The sequence below is a fragment of the Thermobia domestica genome, chromosome 16 (genome assembly GCF_964235325.1).
Source record: "Thermobia domestica chromosome 16, izTheDome1.hap1.1, whole genome shotgun sequence".
Taxonomy (NCBI): domain Eukaryota; kingdom Metazoa; phylum Arthropoda; class Insecta; order Zygentoma; family Lepismatidae; genus Thermobia; species Thermobia domestica.
The window spans coordinates 159,568,898-159,594,061 of record NC_137469.1 but is presented as its reverse complement, the minus strand read 5'-3'; the positions used below and the strand labels follow the sequence as shown (position 1 = coordinate 159,594,061).

The 25,164-nt window shown below is 35.8% G+C and overlaps 1 protein-coding gene across 2 annotated transcripts in view; it reads right to left on the bottom strand.

Moving 5' to 3' along the window:
* LOC145672827 (uncharacterized) overlaps window positions 1-25,164 on the bottom strand; it is a 172,742-nt gene that overhangs the window by 84,079 nt on the left and 63,499 nt on the right. Inside the window, exon 1 of one of the 2 annotated variants that reach the window (XR_014128683.1) lies at window positions 18,153-18,232. The exons of the other annotated variant lie outside the window; for it this stretch is intronic. The gene's annotated coding sequence lies outside the window, so the exon portion shown is untranslated. Of the gene's footprint in view, window positions 1-18,152; window positions 18,233-25,164 lie in introns of those variants that run through there. 2 annotated transcript variants of the gene reach the window in all.

Here is a 25,164-nt window from a genome sequence, read left to right as displayed (position 1 = left end):
TAGAGCGTTCACCTCTGGTGCTTGGGGTCCTGGGTTCGATCCCAACCCCCGCCAAGGGAACTTTGTGGTGGACAAACACCGTGTGCGTGGGTTTCCTCGGGGTTCTCCCGTTTCCTCTCACTTTCTTCATTCCACCATTTCAATCATTACTCATCATCACCGTCTCCTTTAGCCTAACCGGCATAACCGCGGGACGTAAAACTCAAAGATTTCATTTCATTTCATTTACCAAAAAAGCTTTCTGGATCAATTTTCAGATCATACAGTTGAACTAACTGCAGTGTTGCCAGAATTCGCATTTTATCAACTTTCGCTTTCAACTAATATAGTGTTGCCAGATCTAGAAAATAAATTTACTGACAGAGATAGGGCCATTCCTACCATCTCCCACCAAACCTATAGGGCCATCCTACCAAACCAGCGTTTGAATTAAACTTCCGAACTAGAGGGGGATGTTTTTGATAAATATATGGAAAGAAAATACTTATTTCATGTAAAAATAACATGTTATTTCTGCGAGCCGGGTCGGGGATAAACTTTGACGAAAGGGGATTTCCCCGCCATCCCCCAACATTAATCGCTAGTAGTAATGTGAAAAAGACAGACACAACAGAAATATCACATTTCGAAGCAATAGGGAGTCTTATTCGCTTTTCAGACCAAAAACAGAAGTTTATGTATTCGTGCGCGCCCGCGTGTATGTGTTTGTGTCGCAAAATAAAGTCCTAAATCGATGCTGTAATAAATTTCCAATTTACAAAGTTTTTCTTTTTTAATGATGTTTAGAAATTAAAGAAGGCTTTAATTCTGAGAATCAACCTTGAATAATAATAAATCTCATAAAATGTCTATTGCCCCAATCACTTTTTTGTTCCTGGAGTCATTAACGCTCAACCTAGAAAAGTCAATAAATATAAAATATGCACTAAATATGCAATTAAATATAATTCATAAATGTTGCGAGACTGCGAGAAGTCTCGCGAGACTTCTCTTGCGAGACTTAACCGAATCTCGTCTCGCGTCTCGTCTCGCATGGTTTAGTCTCGTCTCGCGTCTCGCATAAAATTTTCAGTCTCGTCTCATGTCTCGTCTCGCAGCTGCGAGACGAGACGCGAGACGAGACGAGACTTCTCGCGTCTCGCGTGCATCCATAGTATTCTCAGTTTTTCTATTTATTGTTTTATATGTTAAGTTAAACACCACAATATGTATCACTGATATCACAGATCGAATTATTTTGTAAAATCGTGTCTGTAACCTATTGTCAAAACATTCATCTCAAGACATGATGTAGAGAAAAGAGAAAGAGATAAGACATCTGTAATATATGTATAATTACTCAATAAGTAATTATAAGTAAATTAGACTCAATAAGTAATTGTAGAAATTAGTTAAAGGACACGTAAGAGAGCGAAAAGGAGGTCTAGAAGTCTGAACTTTTTAGAAACGTCCTAGATAGGTGAAAATATAGTTAAAAATTGCAAAAGGTATCATGCAATTTATCTTTCTTTTCTTATATCCTAGTATACTTTTTTCTTTCACATCCAAACATCTCTATTCAGAATTACGAGATAAAGGTGAAGAGAGAAACATTTCCATCTCAAGAATTATATCAGAAAAAAATCTTTTGACTTAGGCTAGATTCGAACTCGTAACCCTTGAATCCATAAGTCTGCGCTCTACCGATAGAGCTAACAATTGCTGTTGCAAAAGCCTGATTTCTACAACTATCGGTTGCTGAATGGTGTGTATTAACGAAATTGGCCGAGATAATTGCTTCATATAGCTTTTGCAATAATAATATTTAATAATAATAATAATAATAATAATAATAATAATAATAATAATAATAATAATAATAATAATAATAATAATAATAATAATAAAGATGATGAACAGAATTTAAAAAGTCGCATTGTTAAAAGTTTGGTGTGCGAAGTTAGTCCTAATATGAGATTTTATTAATTATATATAATAAATGTAAGCGTGGTTTATTCGTGCGTGCTACTCAAACTGCGCAACTCATAGGGTTGTACGCGTATGGTACAGTAGCCTTGCGTCCTCCAACCGTGAAGAAAGATTCGGTTTGAACCTATGCGTGTCCTAAGAGGAAGGAGGAGATTCAAAGAAAGAGAAGTGGTTTAGAAATTATGCAAAAATAGAATATCTCACGAGGTGAGGTGATTTATCTTTCTTTTCTTATATCCTAGTATACTTTTTTCTTTCACATCCAAACATCTCTATTCAGAATTACGAGATGAAGATGAAGAGAGAAACATTTCCATTTCAAGAATTATATCAGAAAAAAATCTTTTGACTTAGGCTAGATTCGAACTCGTAACCCTTGAATCCATAAGTCTGCGCTCTACCGATAGGCCTAACAATTGCTGTTGCAAAAGCCTGATTTCTACAACTGACTTCTACTACCGAGGTGATATAGAGTTCAGCGTGTCTTTCAGCTGTGACTCTATACAAGATGTGCATCTACGACTTAACGTGGAACCCGAACCACACGACTCCTGCCGGGAATCGAAACCCGTATCATCTCTAGCTCTATCATGAGAGACACACAAGGGCGCCCATATTGTGGTTTTCAAAGGGGGCAAGTATAAGCGACATTTCAAATATAGTTCCAAATTTTGGGGTAAATATTCAAACAATTTTTGGGTTTTCGATCTTGCAAAGTATAATTTCCTCTAGAGGGGGCAATCGCCCCCTCTTACTCCCTTAATGGGCGCCCCTGGAGACACAGGGACATGCAAAAATAATCGAAAATAAACGATATTAATGTTAAATCCAAAGCTTTCGAGGTCCTAAAAAATCCTAATTGAAAGATATGAGTGTCTATTCAATAGTTTTCGGGGTCGCTGAAGTGAATAATGACACTCCCGATATCATAAAAGCCCAAGTTTTTATTCTTCGTTAGCGGCAAGTTAATTCATTTGCTCCTGCTGGAAATGGATTCGTACTATTTCATTCCGATTCAAATATGTATTCTACTGGGAAAACTAATCTCAAATATATCTTTCAAATATAAACCTATTCTTCCCATGCAATGCCGGGTATTTCAATTAGTAAATAAATAATTTAAGAAACAATGAGTATATTTAATGGAAACAGACATATGTATTTTTGAATGTTGTATATGAATTGCTAATTCATACTTTATCTAGTAGAAAATGATGCATCCATTATATATTCTGAAACAATAGGGAGAACTATTGGAGGTGTATTTTATTTATCTACTGTCGAATTTAGTGTGGAATAATTTCAAATAATTTATTTCGAAACTATCGAGACGAGTCTGAGACCGCTATTTGTCGGTTGAAAGGAGACTAATACTGTAAATAGTCTCGTATTGTCTCGTTTTGATACCAGTCCTACTTCGGGGTTAGTTCTCTAGTAACTGGTTGCGTAGTGCACCTACAGTATACATGTATAAGACGTCGTATATTTAAATGTTTGAGAACTTACCCCACCTCCACTTGACGGATCGTTCTAACTAAAACTACCAAACCGTTAATGTAATTTTGCGTTTAAGTACAGGTCCTATCCTTATGTCAATTATTTTCTTGCAACAGAGAATGAAAAATGTAACAGTTATAATGTTGGTCGCGCATAATCCTGTATAGATAAAAGGCACTTTATAGAGTGTCGGACTCCGTGGTGTAAATACAGTAGTTACTGGCTTGGTAAGTTCATCACTGAACGCGTTTCCGTCATATCGTGCAATGACGTCACCTTTGACACATGCTCGGGACAGGACCACAGGAGGAGTAACGCTGTTGTTTGCTTACTCGGTGCTGTTTATTCTCTTTGGAACCTGATGTGAAATTACTGCTTTCTCCTTACTTTCAGCTGTTTTTGCTATTTCTAATTTAGATGTCTATTATATTAGTGGAATTTTATTCCATCATGGAAATATATTTTATTTCTTTTTAAATGTAAATAAAAAGAAAAGTCTATTTGGACAAGTTTCCCCACAACCCTAGAGGTATTGGGTGATATCAATAAAAATAAGTAACTACTCCTGAGAAGTCCTGCTCGAGAATCGGAGTAACTACACCTGGAGTAATCTCCTCCCTCAGTTTCGTATCAATAAAACAAGCCACTACTCAGGTCTAGTCTGCTCCAGATTTATGAACGTTTACTCGCGCTTCCTCTGCACGTAGCACTGAGTCGTATCAATAAAAGAAGTGATTACTCATTTCTCCCATTCATCGCGCAGTCATTTCGTTGTTTTTAACCTATGGCGTAGTATCTTAAAAGCCATGAAACGGGCAAGTAGCAACGATAGCTTCAATCAAAGTGCATTTGTGGATATTGTAAAAGAGTTTCCAGTGGTACTTTCAAAGTCACAGCTACCAGAAAGTAAACGAAGGAAAGCCGAAACTTTGAAGGTAATTACAGTGAAATGCAACGAAATACCAAATACATCTACGACTGAGACACAAATTCAAAAGAGAATCTTTAATATTCGAGCGAGAATAAAAAAAAAGAAGAAGAATAAAAAAAGTACAAAAATAAAAAAAGAAGAAAAAATATTTAAAAAACGGGAAAGAAGAAAGTAATACTGAAACCATGGGAATGAACCTATTTGAGCTGGTGGATGTTGATTGGAATAAAGCAATATCAAGATTAACACGACAAGCGCATATCACGTGTTGTCCAAGGTCCAAGGCTTTAAGAACGAAATCAGACACTTGGCTCCTTTGTTTTCTTTTTAAAATAGTCCAGCCACCCACGTCATAAATCACGTCCATCTGATTGCGTTTTCCACACCATACGTGTCCCCTTCGCCTTGACATAAACAAAATACATTCTCATGTATACACCCTTTCTATCAACGTTGAGTTGAGTTGATTATTAGTTTAACGTCCTTTTCAGTAGCGTGCCTATATGAGACAGAACCCACTGATTAACGTGGAATCCGAACTACATGAGCTCCTGCCGGGAATCGAACGCGGGTCTCCTATGCCAAAGGCATGTACGCTAACCGCTTACCCACGAAATAGCTCTTCCTATTAACGTATTACTCTCCAAAATACTAGGTTTCTTTAATGCCACTTGTATATACTCAAGTGCTCCAATAGCACCCGGAAATGTATATTGTTCTTGCCACTCTGCCTTTGCTGTTTGTATATTACGCACACTTCCGGAAACAATCCATTTCCAGGTAGTCATAGACAGTACTTTGAGCCACACCAGAATCCCCTGACATTCCGACCTGAAATCCCGGATCACTCACGTAACGCAAGAAAACCAAGGGCACCGATTTCTCTGTAAATTTGGGGGGGGGGGGAGAGCATTCAGATGCAGAAGGTATATATATCAGGATTTTAAGACAAACTGCACTCTAATTATGCCAAATATTGTATATTCATAAATACAATAGGGGGCCCACATGAGCTTTGGGGGCCCGGACCCCCACAGGATCGGCGCCCTTGAAGAAAACCCGCATCTTTTCATCATTACGTAGTCCAACACCCCGAATTTCGGTTGATTCTCCTTAAAAAATGTTGTGCTAACCACTCTACATTTTCTTTCATAAACTTATAATGCTTTTTGTAATCTCCATTTCCAACGTTTTTATGCAGTTTATAAGTTTTTCTACGTAGTAAAACAATCATATACTCTGCTATATTTCGCATGGAGTCACCTATTTAGCTTGCTCCACAAATTTGGAGAAGTTACTAGCATCACAGAGGAGTCTTTGATTTTTATTGATATCAAACGCGTAGTAGTTACTCGGCTCGAGAATAGAGGTGTGGTTACTTCAAACGGACGGGGCTTCTCCGAGGTCAGCCGAGACGACTAGTGCTCAGATCTCTTTTTATTGATACCAATGCAAGTAACTACTTCAAAATTGGGCGTAATGAGTAACTTCTCCGTTTTATTGATATCACCCATTGTCTTGGGTGCGCTTTTCTTTTCTTTTTCCTTTAGGGCCGCGGTGGCTCAGTGGCAGAGCTTTCACCTCTAGTACTTGGGGCCTCGGGTTCGATCCCAGCCCCCGCCAATTGAACTTTGTGTCGGACGAACACCGTGTGCGTCGGTTTCCTCGGGGTTCTCCTAATTCCTCCCACTCTCTTCATTTCATTCATTACTCATCATCACCGTCTCCTTTAGCCTAACCGGCACAACCGTGGGACGTAAAACTTAAAGATTTCATTTCATTTCTTCAACACAAATGCAATTAAAACCTGACTCTGAGAGCGCAACAATGTTATCTTGTTCGAAGGGTCAGTGATTTTGTGTCGAAGATAATGTCACGCGAAGAGACAGGCTGCGCGTGGGCTTACCTTCTCTTACGTTTGGCAACATTGCTTTTGGTCAAGTGGCCTATTGCTTATGCCTTTAGGTATTTGCCCTAAAGCCATACAGCGAGCTGTGTGCGTTCTGTTACTCCCTCCTTGCCCCTCGCGGTGTTTGCGAAAATATTATTTGCATTTCATGCATTGGGATAAGGGGTAAGACATATCTTGGGACAATGGAAGGGAGTAACATATAAAATGATCGAAAACGACAACCGATGTTAATGTAGAGTTCATAGTTTCGAGGTCGCTGAGATGATTAGGCGTAAAGCTATCAGCTATTTTCTGTTAGTGGTTTCTTCATATACGTCTACCAAGTTAACGAACCTTGACTTATCCGCGTACAGTAGTTGGTTAGTGTGTCCTCGATGGCTATTTTTACTTTTTCCATGATCATCCCATTCCATACAGTATTTTTTTATGTTTTGAAAAAGCTTGATTTTATCAATTCGTTAAACAACAATGTTTCTTTTTTTTCTAACCATGTTTCTTAGTATTATCCTCTTCATTCTAACTAATTTAAATATTTTCAATAATTCAGAATTTTGACTAAAAAATGTTACAATGATCAAGATTTGTATAAGAAAAGGAGCCTTCATTTCTAATCATTGTCATAAACGGAAGGGAAAACTTATAAAAAATTGAAATAACTTAGTAGACGTAGAAAATCGATAGAAATAATGAACATCTACTATTAGTTGACTGTTAGAAGTATAGTAGATATAGTTCTCAACCCAAGTAGAGGATGCACTCTTTGCTTCATGAAAATAATAAACATTTTTGAAAAATAATTACAGAAAAGTAATTTGAAGACATTTACTGAGCGAACGAAGGTTACTGGTTAGTGTTGACGCTTCGTAATTGAGAGTCTCCCGGTTCAAATTTCGATACGAGGCATCCTGAATAGTGATTTTGCAGTACTACTGGGCGAATACCAGGATACCTTTAATACATAAGCTTTGGCAAATTTTCTTGAAATCTTTGTTCTTATGTTGTTAATGTTTCAGTGTGAAATGGCATTTTGCTGCATGCAAAATATTTTTAGTAAACAAAATATAGTAGATGAATGGTTAGTGTAAAGAACTCCTACTTGTATGGCTTAAGTTCAAATCCCGACTGTTTTTATTGATTTTTTCTTTTAGCTACGCTCATATGTTGCACTCCAGAAGTTCAATTTTGAATTAAATGTAGTCGCAGCTAGTTTAAACTGAAATTATTTTCAAAACTATTTGCTATTACATGTTTTTGTTTTACTTGCGATGTTTCAACTTTGATATTGGATCTTAGAACCCTAATGTAACTCATTTCCCTACGTCATATCATGATGAATGTTTTCACAACAACGATAGTCGGGCGGTAATACAGAATTTCATTGTTACTGCAGGGCCGGATCTTGAAGCCTGCGAACTACGCGTTCGCAGGAGGCGCCAGGTGAACAGGGATCAAATTAGAAAAATGAATTTTGTTTTAAATGTAAATATTTATTTAAAAAAATGTTATGGTGAAAAAATTTCCTCATATAGCTTCAAATAAATATTGTACAGACTGAGATACAGATAAAATACATCAAAAGGACAATAAAGTCGAATCTTTGCGTGGTTGGCTGTAAAACACCCTTTACAAATGAAATGGACTCGTACATCAATTGATGCCAATACCACACGCACAAGTGATGCTAGTTTGAGGAAAATTTCCACGGCACAGGATAGACCTTTTTAAAGAGGGAAAAGGGATATTTTACGAATATGAGATAAAATGAAGGTAAATTTAGCTTTCCAATAGATGTTGTATTAAGCACTATGACCGTAGAGCTAAACACTGGTATTCTTTCCACAATCCCACCATATGCACAAAATACAAATATAACAGACTCTTCATTCCTTCCTCAACAATCCTTCCGACACCTTGCTAGAGAATATCATTGCCAAATATGTCTTTAAAATCCGAATGGATCAACAAACGAAAGGAATTCAACCGCAAGTATTGTTTATGGATTGGGTGGCATTATCACAGTAGAAAGAAATGTTTCCAAGGGTGCTCCTCCATCTTGTCTTAAACAGTGTCTTCGCATAGTACTTTGGTTTAATGACCTCAGTTAAGGGTTGAGAAAGATCACCGTAAATGAAATTCACATTATCAAAGTTGAAGCAAGCATGGGCGCCCAAAAGGGGACGAGGGGGCCGGGCCACACCTGGCTTACGACAAGTATAATATATATAAGTATAATTTCTTAAGATTTTCTTAATACAAATAAAAATACCAAACGTAATATACCAACCAGGAAGATGACCCCTCTAAAAAATTCTTCGGGCCCCCATGCAAGCAAGTAGGCTTTTCCTGTCCATTCGCCCAGGGAGTAGAGCGAATACTAAGAAAAGACGGGCGGTACAAATGGATTTTTTAAAAATCATTTCTGAGGGAAATTTTAACTTAAGTTCCTAATGGCTCAAATCGCTGTCCACTGCTTAATGCTCACTTTGTTTAATATCTATTAGTTCATTTGTCGTTCGTCAAGATTTTCATTTCTATCCTAAGTCATTTCGTTTTTGTTTTATTTTTTAAATTTATAATGATGTGTGCTTTCACTTTTTAATAGTACTTTGTTTTTCATGTAATAATAATGAGCAAGGATATAAAACCAAGTGAGCATTTTATCGGAAAAGAAAGCTACAAAACATGAAAGAAGATAAGAGGCAACCGAAGGCTCTAAAAGGTTTCTTTCGCGTTCTGGACAAAATCATACAAATGTTGAGGTGGGGAGTTGTCAATACCAGTCACTGTTAACGAAGCATTTGCAGGTCGACATTCTTTTGAAACTGTAAGGTTATTTTACCTGATTGCAGTAATTTAATTGTTGAATTAAAATTGGACGATACGATCATTTCTGTTACGGGTCTGAATTAAATTTCATGTATTTCAAAATATGTTTGAATACAATTAGTTTTCACGCGGCATATAAGTATATAACTTGAAAGGATATAATCGAAAGCGATGAAAGGTCATTTGGATGACAAGTAGTTTTTTTTTCAGTACTCTCACTTTCAATCACAGCAGCATATACAGATGCTTGTTTTATTATAACAGTATAACAATAATTATTAATCCATTCTCTGTTATTAAATTTAGATGGAGCGATATTTTAAATTAGTAATAATTCTAATGCAAAGTAGAGTTTTGATTATTAGTTAGAGTAGAGGGGGGCAAGAGTACGTGGGGGGTAAGGATACGATTCCCTAAAATCAGGTGAATATATTCGCGTATGGCAATAATGCGTCACGTGGAGTTTGATGTTAATAGCGTCTAGAACCTAAACAAGTTTGAGTGTGCTGCGGCAAACTACAAGCTATCTAGGTAATTATTTATGTTTTTCTAATAGTTTGTTATAATATTGGGACATAAGTAGTTAATGAATAACTTACACAATTTTATAACGATTTCAAAGTACTATAAAGCGTTAGTTTCTAACATATCCATTGTTTGACAGGATGGAGTAAATTGACTTTCTTCCAACAGTTGGCTGTACAACATCATGGGAAAGTCAATTGTGTAGTGAGGGGGCAACGGTACGCAGATACCTTCGGGGCAAGGGTACGCGTGCGTACTCTTGCCCCTTCTGTTCTATGAAAAAGAATCCAATTTGATTTAGAACTAACAATCAAAAAAGAATGTAGATTCCGTTGTAACAGAGAGTGACGGCAAACTTTACGAATACTGGTTCCCATATGTAGCCTCTAACGTTAAGAATTCTGAAGAATCCTGATATTTTCTTATGTACGAGGGATAAATTTTTACTCTAAATACTATTCCTTACATAACAGTATCTTACATTACAGTACAGGTGGTGTTTGAGTTTTCGAAACAGATAAACGTGTGAGATAGTGACATTTGCAGTTATTGAATAACGTTACGCTTGCTTATTTTATTCAGGTTTCAGAAATACTACGCTTTGTCCTCTTTTATCTTAAATGTCAGTAGTCTTCAGTAATAAATTTCAATGGGCCTTATGCAGAGTCGTTCTGACGCGTGATTACTGCCATACTAAAAAATTCGACTATCGTATGTTTCCTGTAGTGGTCAGTCCTTTAGTAATCATACGTTAAAACGACTCTGCATAAGGTGGTATCAGTCCAATGATTGGAATGGGATTCTATAAAGATATATGAAGCTAACCTAACCTAACATTTGACAATATGTAGCTTCATCAAGGATAGGTCGAAAAGTTTTCAAGTTACCCTTGTAGGTGACAAGCATTCTGTAACTGATGGAATAAGCTGGAAATATATTTTTATAAAGGGTCTAAATATTATCTGATTTGTTTTTGTATCCTATGCATTTCCATTACTGATATAAGGAGAATTAGGGATTTTTCTTTTCTTTTCTTGAATGAGAATCTGCAACGTCTTTAGGTACAATAAAGCCAGTAGGCCTATTTACCGAAGAAATGGAGAACGAATTAGTGTAATATATCACATTACTGGATCAATTCTTCTATGAATTAACTTTAAAAGATCTAAGAAGAATGGCATACAATTTTGCTGAACGTAACTAGGTGCCCCATATCCTTTAGTCGTGTGAATCTAATGGCAGAAAGAGATTGGACAGAGTCTTTCCGTCGTAGACATTTAACAATTGGTTTGCAACAGCCTTTAAAGACTGGTCTGGGGAGAGCTCGTGGTTTTTGCAAGCCACAAGTTGAATGTTTTTTAATTGTCTAAAAGATCTTGTAAGACAAAACGGCTTTTCTCCACGGGATATCTACAACATGTACGAAACTGGAATAAATACGGTTCCTCATAAAGTTCCAAAAGTCGACTAAAAATCAGTTGTGAATAAAACTGTATCTAGTGATTTTGGAGTTAACATAACAGCTGTTTCATGGTGAGTGCATCTGGTTCCTTTATTCCCCAGATATTTCCCACAAAACAAATGAAACAAGAATTATTCGATGGCTCGCTGCCAGGTTCTGTGGGAATATCTAATTCTGGTTCATCAACTCACAACTTTTCGTAGAATGGTTATATTATTTACACCAACATGTGCGATCAAATTCGGTTTCGAAAAAGGTATTTTTACTTGTTGACAATTAGACATGTCACATTTCAATCCAAGCGATTGATTTCTGCAGGCAAAATAGGATAGTGATGTTGAGTTTACCACCAAATCCCAGTCATAATTTGAAACTATTCGATCGCTCCTTTTTTTGACCCGATGAAATCCTGGTATTCAACTGTGTGTGATAAATGGATGAGGAATCATCCATCCCACATAATTCCAAGTTGCGAGTTTGTTTACTGAGGCTTCTACGAAAAAGACTCATAAAATGCTTTGTGTGGAGTGTTGTACTGTATGGGGCGGAAACGTGGACATTACGTAAAGGTGATGAAAATCGACTGGAAGCCTTCGAAATGCGGGTGTGGAGAAGAATGGAAAGAATTAGTTGGGTCGAGCGGAAAACGAATGAGAGAGTGTTAGAAATGGTGGGTGAGAAAAGAACACTTTTAGATATTATTAGGAAGAGGAAGAGAAACTGGTTGGGACATTGCCTAAGAAGATATTGTATCATGAGGGACGTCCTAGAGGGTATGGTGGTGGGAAAGAGAGGGAGGGGGCGAAGGAGACTACAATTAATGGATTATATAAAAACAGAAAGATCATACGCGAAGATGAAGAAGTTAGCGGAGGACCGTGGAGCATGGAAGCTTCTCAGCTGCGGCAAGTGACCTGCTAATAAAGAAAGAATACCTATGATGATGATGACTACAACGCTGCAACCATTGGTATCCAGCCTTCAAGAATCTGGAATTGTCCTACTGAATCCAGATGTGTTCACTGAAGATGATTTTCTTCCTTCTATTGTGGATGTGATAGACTTAAATGTAGAAGCCAGGTCTGAAGACGAAAGCATTCCAGAAGCAAAAAATCAAGCATCAGACCTGAATAGAGTCCAAAATCGTTCATCGGATGATTCACTGGAATTAAAAAGGGACCCATGCGGTGCATCCAGATCAAACACTCCTTTGCCAGTTGCTCGTACTCCTCCATCTGTTACCAAACCTTTAAACAGTAACGCTAGATCCTCACTAGAAGCAAGCAAGAGCTCATGCTGACTGTCCACTTCAAACACTCTTCTGCCGGTTGCTCGTTGTCATTCATCTGTTACCAAACCTTCAACCAGTAACGCTAGATCCTCACTAGAAACAAGCAAGAGCTCATGCGGACTGTCCACTTCAAATACTCTTCTGCCGGTTGCTCGTTCTCATTCATCTGTTACCTAACCTTCAACCAGTAACACTGGATTCTCACTAGAAGCAAGCAGGAGCTCATGCGGATTATTCACATCAAACACTTCTCTGCTGACTGCTAGTTCATCGGTTACCAAACTTTCAACCAGTAAACTAGATCTTAAGTGGAGGTAAGCAGGGGCCCATGTGGACCATTTACACCGATGGTTGTCAGTCCTCCTCTGGTGGTTGTCAGTCCTCCTCCAACTGCTACCAAGCACTCAACCAGTAGATCTTGATCTTCTCGAAGTCAATCAGAGATTCTGACATCCTCTCCTTTCAAGCAGAACTTACTTTCGAAACGGCGCCCTCCAAAGAGCAAAGGCAAACATCATCTTGCACCAGGAAAGCTACCACCGAAGTTGTAGCTACAACTCTTCAGGTCAGTGAGGAAGTAGTGTACGAGTGTCCATTATGCAATATCATCTACAGTGATCCACCAATAGAAGACTGGATCAAGTGCGCACGATGCCATGAACGGTTGTTAATGCTCTTTTGGGTGCGTACTCTTGCCCCTTTGATTTCGTACTCTTGCCCCACATATAGGGGCAAGAGTACGAATTTGAATGTTTTCATTCTATCAGTTCTACTTCCTCTAAGAATAGAGGTATATAAAAGTTGAGTTCACATTTCGTAAAGGAGAGTTCAAGCTTTGTGTTCCATGTAAAAGTTTTCCGTTGTAACTATTTTTTACCAAAATATATAAGTTTAATTAAAATTTGCGTACTCTTGCCCCCCTTTCCTATACTTGTGTTCAGGGATGCACCGACATAGGTGCTAGGGATGCGCACGAGACGAATCGAGACAGGATTTTCCAGACAAAATTCGAGTCGAGACACGGTTCTTCCAATAGAGAAATATACATTTTTCGAGTCGAGACATCACTTTTACAACACATTTTCGAGACGAGACAGCTACACATCTTGTCTCGTGGGCATCCCTAATAGGTGCAGTGTTCCTTTCAGAAAAAATCTTCCGGGGGGTACACTTAGTATTCAGAGGGCCACTGCTGCTACTCTTTTATTTATTATTATATTACAGACGTATTATTTTGATCTCCTCCCGGGGGAAAGTGGCCCCCTAAAAATATGTGTGGACGAAACACTGCACAGGTAGTCTGAGAGTCTGGATCCTTCAATTAGCACAATTTCAGGGGCAGATACACAAAATTCTTTGCATTTGTAGGCTATTCCGAAAAATCTTCGAACCTGAAAGAAAAATCTTGGGTGCATCTTTGCTTGTGTTTACATTGTGTTACTGCCTGATTTCGTACGTTTATGTTGGAAAGAAACATGAAAGAATTGAATTGTCCTATAGGCCTAAAGGGCCCTGAAAAGAATTTTTGCGAAGGAACCTGATTTTAAAGTGCTGCCACTGGATCGAGGACAAATTAAATATCAATTAAGACACACACTTTTGTCATTTGTTGTGTATTGAACTAGTTTAACTAAAATTAATAAAGAATTATTTGAAATCAAGTATATCTCAAGAACGATTAAATGGACTAGCTTTGATGGCCATTGAGAATTACATTCTGAATGAAATTGATATTGATGCAATAATAAGAGATTTTGCCGAATTGAAAGCCAGAAAAGTGTCTTTATAACATGAACTTTACAGTAACAAAGAAAACGAGAAATTAAGCTAACTACCATATTTGTATCACTGGAAAACCTATTTAAATATGCTTTTAATGAAATGTAAGAGCATATCTCTTTGTCAAAATCAAACCTGTGATAATGTTAAACTTAAAGCTCATTAGTTTTATTCTATTTCGACTTTTATGTTTCAACTGTATTTGTCAAAATACATCTTAGGTATACATTTTAGTTGTTTCCTGTGATTATTTAATAAAAAAATATATATAAATTATTAAAACTGGAACTTTGGTCATGATTCATCCACAGTTAATTAGGTTTAAGTTCACCATTTTCCTTTAATACTCACAGGAAGACTGAATTATTATATATTGAAGAAATTTGTAATTGTAACAATTATCTGAAGAATTTTTGTCCATTACAGCATTCTATTCTTTTATTATCATTTAGGGGGGGCGACTAAATATTGTTTATTTACACTTACAAAATGTCTACAACCGATCCTGTTACTGTTATATATATATATATATATATATATATATATATATATATATATATATATATATATAGAGAGAGAGAGAGAGAGAGAGAGAGAGAGAGGGAAAGTTTTGATTCAGAGAAAAGTACAGTTGAACGTACGATGCAACATGAGCTCCTGGAGGGATTTCAAACGAATTTAGTATACGTATACATTACCATCTGAACAATTTAACCCTAAAAATGCTTTCGATCACTGAAATAAATTCCTGCCTACGCTCCTGTAAAGCAGTAAGAATTTTAGGGGCTGATCATTGGGTAATGCCTCCCTGGAGCAACTACAGTTCCCCAGAAATCATACCTCTGATAGGTCCGGATGTGACACCAGTATTTGTGTATTACCACTCCTCACTCTAAGTGTATTGAAACTTAAGTCAAAGGAACTGTTCTGAAATCTTCACCGGTTCTCTCGTCTGAAACCGCATGCGAATGGGGCCAACCTTGGTCATATACCACATCTGGAATATTACCGTTTATGTCAGAGATCCCGAAAAATATATATTCGACACAAATAAAGGATGTTTTCGATTTTATTTTATTTTATTTATTTATTTATTTGCCTGTCACCCTCCCACTCTGACCTCCATGCCAACCAAGGCTTAACTTGAACTTAAGCAACATCGACAGCGTCACTATTCATCTGCGACCACGAAAACTAATACCATAACGATTTCGATATTAATATTGTTCATATTGAGTACTTTTACATGCCACTTGCCCCCTTATTACGGATGGCTTCAGTGTCTCGCCCCCACAACTATGGAGCAATTTCAACAAACTTACGTATAGCTATAAACCACCATCTGTAAAATAAATGTGCGGGTGACCTTTTTCGGGGAGGAATTCATTAGCTACTTTTCCAATATAAATGTGGTGGCTTTTTTATCTTTCCATGCTAAAGATTGCCGAAGAGCTCAACTGCATTTGCACCACTGTCCTATGAATATAGATTTTAATGGCATTTACTTTACTAAGTGCTTGCTTAGGTGTTACAGGAAAAGTGAGATTCTGTTATAAATGAGTAGGGGTCTAAACAAATACGGAAAACTATTAGCAATGACACCACTCGAAATGAGTTTTCGCAATATAATGGAACAGTATTTTATTCGAATGTGAAGGAAATCATTGCATAAATTGGCCCTTCCCCTCCTTAGAAGTCTAAGCTACAATACGTATCTAATAATTTTGAATTAGAAATATATGCATCGAGTTTCATATCCTTAACTTTAAGGTCTCCTGAGTTAAGTAAATGAATAACCTTCCTGCTAACGAAAGAGTAAAGCTTTGGGCTTTAATGGTATCTGGAGTGTAATTATTAATTTCAGCAACCCCGAAAACTATTGAATAGACACTCATATCTTTCAATTAAGAATTATTAAATTTTCACCCCTCCCATTAAACCTCCATGCCGATAATGCTAAACTTTGGTGTGAACGATACAGAAGGTTTCATAATTCATGTACTCAAAAGCTTTGGATTTAACATTAATATCGTTTATTTTCGATTATTTTTGCATGTCCCTGTGTCTCCAGGGGCGCCCATTAAGGGAGTAAGAGGAGGCGATTGCCCCCTCTAGAGGAAATTATACTTTGCAAGATCGAAAACCCAAAAATTGTTTGAATATTTACCCCAAAATTTGGAACTATATTTGAAATGTCGCTTATACTTGCCCCCTTTGAAAACCACAATATGGGCGCCCTTGTGTGTCTCTCATGATAGAGCTAGAGATGATACGGGTTTCGATTCCCGGCAGGAGTCGTGTGGTTCGGGTTCCACGTTAAGCCGTAGATGCACATCTTGTATAGAGTCACAGCTGAAAGACACGCTGAACTCTATATCACCTCGGTAGTAGAAGTCAGTTGTAGAAATCAGGCTTTTGCAACAGCAATTGTTAGGCCTATCGGTAGAGCGCAGACTTATGGATTCAAGGGTTACGAGTTCGAATCTAGCCTAAGTCAAAAGATTTTTTTCTGATATAATTCTTGAAATGGAAATGTTTCTCTCTTCATCTTTATCTCGTAATTCTGAATAGAGATGTTTGGATGTGAAAGAAAAAAGTATACTAGGATATAAGAAAAGAAAGATAAATCACCTCACCTCGTGAGATATTCTATTTTTGCATAATTTCTAAACCACTTCTCTTTCTTTGAATCTCCTCCTTCCTCTTAGGACACGCATATTTTCAAACCGAATCTTTCTTCACGGTTGGAGGACGCAAGGCTACTGTACCATACGCGTACAACCCTTATGAGTTGCGCAGTTTGAGTAGCACGCACGAATAAACCACGCTTACATTTATTATATATAATTAATAAAATCTCATATTAGGACTAACTTCGCACACCAAACTTTTAACAATGCGACTCTTTAAATTCTGTTCATCATCTTTATTATTATTATTATTATTATTATTATTATTATTATTATTATTATTATTATTATTATTATTATTATTATTATTATTATTGCAATAGCTATATGAAGGAATTATCTCGGCCAATTTCGTTAATACACACCATTCAGCAACCGATAGTTGTAGAAATCAGGCTTTTGCAACAGCAATTGTTAGCTCTATCGGTAGAGCGCAGACTTATGGATTCAAGGGTTACGAGTTCGAATCTAGCCTAAGTCAAAAGATTTTTTTCTGATATAATTCTTGAGATGGAAATGTTTCTCTCTTCACCTTTATCTCGTAATTCTGAATAGAGATGTTTGGATGTGAAAGAAAAAAGTATACTAGGATATAAGAAAAGAAAGATAAATTGCATGATACCTTTTGCAATTTTTAACTATATTTTCACCTATCTAGGACGTTTCTAAAAAGTTCAGACTTCTAGACAGTAGGTACTTTCCCTTATCTGACCTCCCTGAGGCGATATTATATTAATCGAGGCCTTTTACGCTGTATTACGGGCTTTTTAGCGTTGCGGTGTTGCCAAATTATGCCCTAAAGGGTTGAAATTCCCTATATTTTGTATATTTATAGTGTAAAACATGCAACATTGTAAGATATAATTTAATTAAATTTTGATATCAATTTAATTAACCCTTTAATCAAACTCCTATCAAAATGATTACCCCTTTAATCAAATTGCTATTAATTTATTCAATTACATATGATTTCGTAGAATTTATGTAATCGCGTATGATGATATACGTACCGTTATTACCTTATAGTACTATTTAATTATATCAAATTAACCCTTTAATTAAACTCCTATCAAAATGATTACCCCTTTAATCAAATACCTATTAATTTATTCAATCACATATGATTTCATAGAATTAATGTAATCGCGTCTGATTATACACGTGACGTCATTACCTTGTAGTGGTGTTTTATTACGAACGGGTTTACCGTATTATTGAATTTTAAAGCTAATTAACTTATTGAATTAATGAACTTATAATACTTAACTTACCTGAAACCGAAGCGCGAGGAGAGCCACCACCGAAAGCACCCGAGCTTATCCGAGCAGCGTTTTGATCCCGGAGTTTTTTTTTTAACACGGACGATTACATCATCCTCAGTCCTGATCTTTTAATTATTTCTAAACGAACTTGATTTCCACCGAACAACTTACAATTATTTAATGTTACATTAATATTTTCATTTATTATAATTATTTAGAAATAAATAGTTGATTTAAATATTATTTATGCACGTGGAATAATAAATACTAGAAAGTACACAATTACAGTATAAAAGTACTTGATAGGAATTTTTTTACGGTACAATGGTGACATCTGTTATCCTCTTTTTATGCTCCTTTTTTGTTGAAAGAAAGAAACCAAAGGCAAGCCGGCTATACATTTTCCTTTGCGTGTTGATACCTCCGAAGGTAGATTCCTCTTTGCGTATAAGGAGGTGTCGCCATCAGGTAACAAAGCTTTGTACTACAAAGGGCAGGAGGGAAAGACAGGATATATGACCTGAAATGAAACAACATCGGCAGGTTTCGGCGTGATTGATGAATAGCATTTTTTGTTATTTATTTAATGTTTGCCTAATACAAGCGGAACGTTTATTGTCATTGAAAATTTGGAACACAACCTTGAAACCATGTGGAATTTATTGATTCTTAGAATGCTATTTACCTCTAGTTGAAATACAGCTTGTTGAAATATTTTCTTTGATGCTTATGCCTATTTTGTTGTACATAATCCCTATGTTATTAGTGAGAAGTAAAATAGAGCAATACAAATATTTTTGAAAAAAGGACGGTGGTGCGCTATTTGTGTGGACATTATTTGATTAATACCCACAAGTGTTGTAATAAAAACATGCTTTGATCCCTTGCGTTATTTTTCTGAACCACTATGCGGCTGTCTCCTATAAAGGTTATTATTTGGACTGTAGATACAGTGAGCGATATTATCTGAAAGAACAACCTTACGATGTTTATGATTTTTACCTTGATCCTTTATGGTGTTTACGATTTACTTATGTGAATGGATTTATGTCTGCAAGACGCCTCTAACTATGTACTAATACACGAATTGAAAGGAACGACCTCTAAACGGATGAAATTTAATTTAAGGGAAGAAAAAAAGCTACTACGTTAATTGGTGTTGTTATTTACTGGGTTATTGCTAAGTAACCACCAAAAGATCCCCACAATTTTCTCTTTTATGTGTACCCTCATTCAATATTTTTGAATAACATGTCGGGTAGAAAAGAAATAAAGTAAATTGACTAGATTCAAGCAATTGTGTGATGTGTTTGTGCAATCCAAGAAAACAGGACAGGGCAGGAGACTGAACCCTCATTTATTATAGCTGATGAAACATGAGGAAATCGAATTTTATCCATCCTTTATTTTTTTCTTTTAAATGATTATGGTGCAGGCGTCTGAAAGACATCCGTAACGGGTCATAGATGGGAGAAGTGGGAGGGAATGAACTATCACATTGAACTGAAACAAGTGTTTCTGCTTCTATTATTCATATTGACTACTCCCTATACTTTCACAAATATTAACAGCGTGCAGTTCTTCCGTCAATGCTTATATTGAAATCTTCTAACTAAATGCGTATCCTACTTATAGTTAAAATTGCGTCCATTTAACTCGAATGCATGACATACTCAATAGTAAAATTGTGGGGCCGATGCTAGGAATTCTTGGCTCCCTGTAGTGTTCTCATGACAAAAGCAAGTGTTTTGTATAAATTGTGGTAAACAAACAGCGTAATCGTAGCTTTCCCGGAGTTTCCTTCCACTTTCTATATACTTTTTCATCAGCTTTCTTTGTAAAGCAAATCAATATAAAAGATTCATTTCTCATGATCACCGTAAGCTAAAAGATACTGATTCTTTATCAAGTGCATACAAAATTCCCTCTGTCCCAATCTTAGGGGTGCTAAAGCGTTCATGTTCGGTCAAGTGTTTTCATAACACTTTAAATCTTATATAAAATGTGGTGGGACCCCACCCCTTTGGCTTACATTTGAAAGAAGATTGGTGAGTATTCTACGAAAGTCATAATTGCGGGACGCTAAACTAAAATATGTCATCTCATTATAATAGTAAATTTCAAAGAATAAGTTGAGATACGGTAGTATCCCTAGTTGTATGCAACCCAGCCTTACATAACTGCTTATTTAGTCTACATAACATTTCAGGCACTTTTCTATTAAATATATTCGATATCGTTCCCTAAACTATATGTATTTCTTCCCTGTATAGTTAAACCTACTGTACGCTAAGCATTTTAAATGTCAAAATATACAAGTCTCAACATGTCCTCAAATAAGTAATTATCCAAGGAAGCCTAGAAATCTAAAATCTTGATTCCAATTCTATATCTATTTCTGAGTATTCCTGAACATCCCGCTAATCAACTTTACAAGTATGGTCGAGTGCTATAACATTTTCTTGCTGGCGTCAAATATTTTAAAGAAGCTAAAGACTCTAATCGATAATTATCAAATTTCATTTAAAATTTTTTTGTCCGCCTAAACGATTTCTCATTTGTATTATCAAACGGTAATAGATACAAAACAAATCGGGTACGCTAATATTCAAATATTACTGTAAACAAGGCTGTGAAAAAACACAATTTATGTATACTGTTCAACTTATTTTACACAAATACGGAACTAATAGCTAATTTGATAATTCCGATATAAAATTATGTTTCCAATAATATTGAAACTCAATCGAGTAAAAATCAAATTTGGTTTCAGGGAATACTAATTTCAATAAACTCAAATAGTACGCTACAAACAAAATTCAAGAGTACTACAACTCGCTGTATCTAAAATCGTGTCTACGGACCATGTAATCATCACTATTTTTTTAATAAAAATGTAACCTACAAACTAAAATACAGTGTAATTAATCTAAATAGCAAAGCAGTACAACACCTCCTTTATATAGTCTTAGTATTAATCAATTTGTCTTCATACCAAAATATTTCCTATATTTCTTTAATTGTCGGGAATCAGTGGTAGAGTGCGTACTTCGAAAGCAAGCTATGGCATCATAACAATGTCCATAGATTTTTAGGGGTTCTATCTATTTTAAAGGAGCAAAACCACCACCGTCTCCCTCATAAGTTAGCAACTATAATTGCAAAAGTCGGAATTATTCCTCAGATTACTATGACTGTGAGTTTTTCCCAGAGTAACTTAAAACAATATGGTGCAGTAAACAAAGTTAAGGGGATTCTTTAAATTTGTTCTACCAATCTCCAAAACTTTAAAATTCATGTGTGCCGTCCATTTTTAAAATTACTAACAGCCTTCAGGATCTCAATCCAAACAAAGCAGCGCTACTAATTCAATAATATACGGGTGTATATATATTAAGTGCCTCATATAACCACACCGTTGAAGGGTCATGTTTCAAATAGCCATAACTTTGAAACTTATGTCTCAGACACTGGAGGTTCCCCATTTAAGAAAACTAATTACCTTAGTTCATATATTATATCCAATTTCCTTAAGTGTCAATGCTACCTGTATTACGCTATTTTGAAAAGTCATGAATCTATTCGCTTTGTTTCACACTAAATTTTCTGACATCCAATAAATTAAAACTACTATTTCGCTCTACGCAATTTCTACTTTCATTTAAGCTCCTCCCCATAAAATTTAATTTTACATGCATCCAAAAGAGATATCATCTATAAAGTATTAAGCTTCCTCGGGGTAACATATAAGGCTTTAGCACTGTGGGGATCTCTCATGTTACTTCCTGTGGTTCACAAATATAATAAAATATAGGTCCATGTCTCATACAGCCTATCTGTTAAAAGTAATAATAATAAATCATGTTCCTTGCTAAGCAACTAACGTACACGTTTTAGTTGCGGGAGACCCACCTATGGGCAAACACCTCTAAACTGTGTCTCATATAGCTGTAATGTTGAATGAACTATATGCATTATGTTGGACTTTAAACGTAATTTTACTCAATAACCGTAAAATTAAAAGAGTACATTTTCGGGGAGTCATAATCAAGAAAAGATCTAAATTCAAATTCCGCTATCTTCAATTACAAGGCTGATATAATAAATAACAGTACGGTCAATAAGCGTAGACCCCTCTCATTATGCAGCGTGAAGCATCTAAGAAAAAATTAAAACTAGTAAGCTTCAATCTAAAACGTCGACGGCATTTATTATACATAACACAGCTAAAAGTCAATCCATAACATTCTAGATGTTAATGCAAATTATGTACAAAGTACCGCAATTTCATCTCATGACTTGTCCCTAACTGGACACTCTTTATTTTTACTGCTACCATTAAAATAACCCCTTCGTTACTCACAAAATTTTAGAATTCAAAACCCTTAAAACTTAATTATTCTGTCACGCGGCAATTCCAGTAACACTGGCAATGCTCCGTTTCATATAAAGTCAATACTTTATACAAAGCTATAATAAAAATACTATCGGTATATGGGGTCGGCAATAAAAAGTCTGATAACAACTTGTCATAAGGAAACGTCATAAATGTAATTCAATAGAACTGACATCACAATTTGATGGTCATATTACAAAATAAGAAAACAAAACTAATGTTGATAAAGGGCTATGGGAGACAATCAAATAACTCATAGTTAATGTTCTTACACGTCATTCTCTTTGCTGAACGAAGGATTTTCTTTATATATAATCTCAAATTAATTCCTAGTTAAAAACCCTTAAACACCAATGTGCTAAAGTAGTCACCGTAAAAGTAAAATCCGCATCTCACAGTACTCAACTCCAATAAAATCACTTCAACAAATATCGTTTTCCTACAACCTTTAATTCTAATTCTGTACTGCATAATAATAAAATACAAAAATCTCCAAACGGAAAACAAAGTTTAAAATCAAACTCAAAATGTACAAAAAACTTCAACTCATAATAATAATAATAATAATAATAATAATAATAATAATAATAATAATAATAATAATAATAATAATAATAGAGCTTCTTTCATGCTAAGCTTTTAGCGGACGCACCTTTGGCATTTAATTTTTATTCCTACGAAGCAATATTCAATTCAACTTTCCATTGCTTACAGTCATCAAAGTTTGTCCGTTTCGTTTAAAAAAAAAAAAAAAGCTTCGCTGCTGAAAGGGACGTTAAACTCAAAATTAACTAAAGTCAACATGATGAAACAAATCTCTTTCAATAAAACAAAGTTTGAAAATGAAATATCAATTTCATGAATTAATCAATCTCTGCAATATTTAATTGTATATTTCCTATGTATAAATTAGTTAAAGTTTTCTTACCTTAATTCTGCATAAGCGCTGAAACAATCTTCGTTGTCAATACTGGTAACCGCTGAAATCAAACACCCGAACTACCACTACAACAAATTTTAATACAGCCACACGATAAAACTTCTCTAAACCAAACGCAATACTAAAAGAAGAATAAAATGGCCATGCTCGGTCGTGTTGTTATAAACCCCAAATCCGTTCAATGTGATAGTTCATTCCCTCCCACTTCTCCCATCTATGACCCGTTACGGATGTCTTTCAGACGCCTGCACCATAATCATTTAAAAGAAAAAAATAAAGGATGGATAAAATTCGATTTCCTCATGTTTCATCAGCTATAATAAATGAGGGTTCAGTCTCCTGCCCTGTCCTGTTTTCTTGGATTGCACAAACACATCACACAATTGCTTGAATCTAGTCAATTTACTTTATTTCTTTTCTACCCGACATGTTATTCAAAAATATTGAATGAGGGTACACATAAAAGAGAAAATTGTGGGGATCTTTTGGTGGTTACTTAGCAATAACCCAGTAAATAACAACACCAATTAACGTAGTAGCTTTTTTTCTTCCCTTAAATTAAATTTCATCCGTTTAGAGGTCGTTCCTTTCAATTCGTGTATTAGTACATAGTTAGAGGCGTCTTGCAGACATAAATCCATTCACATAAGTAAATCGTAAACACCATAAAGGATCAAGGTAAAAATCATAAACATCGTAAGGTTGTTCTTTCAGATAATATCGCTCACTGTATCTACAGTCCAAATAATAACCTTTATAGGAGACAGCCGCATAGTGGTTCAGAAAAATAACGCAAGGGATCAAAGCATGTTTTTATTACAACACTTGTGGGTATTAATCAAATAATGTCCACACAAATAGCGCACCACCGTCCTTTTTTCAAAAATATTTGTATTGCTCTATTTTACTTCTCACTAATAACATAGGGATTATGTACAACAAAATAGGCATAAGCATCAAAGAAAATATTTCAACAAGCTGTATTTCAACTAGAGGTAAATAGCATTCTAAGAATCAATAAATTCCACATGGTTTCAAGGTTGTGTTCCAAATTTTCAATGACAATAAACGTTCCGCTTGTATTAGGCAAACATTAAATAAATAACAAAAAATGCTATTCATCAATCACGCCGAAACCTGCCGATGTTGTTTCATTTCAGGTCATATATCCTGTCTTTCCCTCCTGCCCTTTGTAGTACAAAGCTTTGTTACCTGATGGCGACACCTCCTTATACGCAAAGAGGAATCTACCTTCGGAGGTATCAACACGCAAAGGAAAATGTATAGCCGGCTTGCCTTTGGTTTCTTTCTTTCAACAAAAAAGGAGCATAAAAAGAGGATAACAGATGTCACCATTGTACCGTAAAAAAATTCCTATCAAGTACTTTTATACTGTAATTGTGTACTTTCTAGTATTTATTATTCCACGTGCATAAATAATATTTAAATCAACTATTTATTTCTAAATAATTATAATAAATGAAAATATTAATGTAACATTAAATAATTGTAAGTTGTTCGGTGGAAATCAAGTTCGTTTAGAAATAATTAAAAGATCAGGACTGAGGATGATGTAATCGTCCGTGTTAAAAAAAAAAACTCCGGGATCAAAACGCTGCTCGGATAAGCTCGGGTGCTTTCGGTGGTGGCTCTCCTCGCGCTTCGGTTTCAGGTAAGTTAAGTAT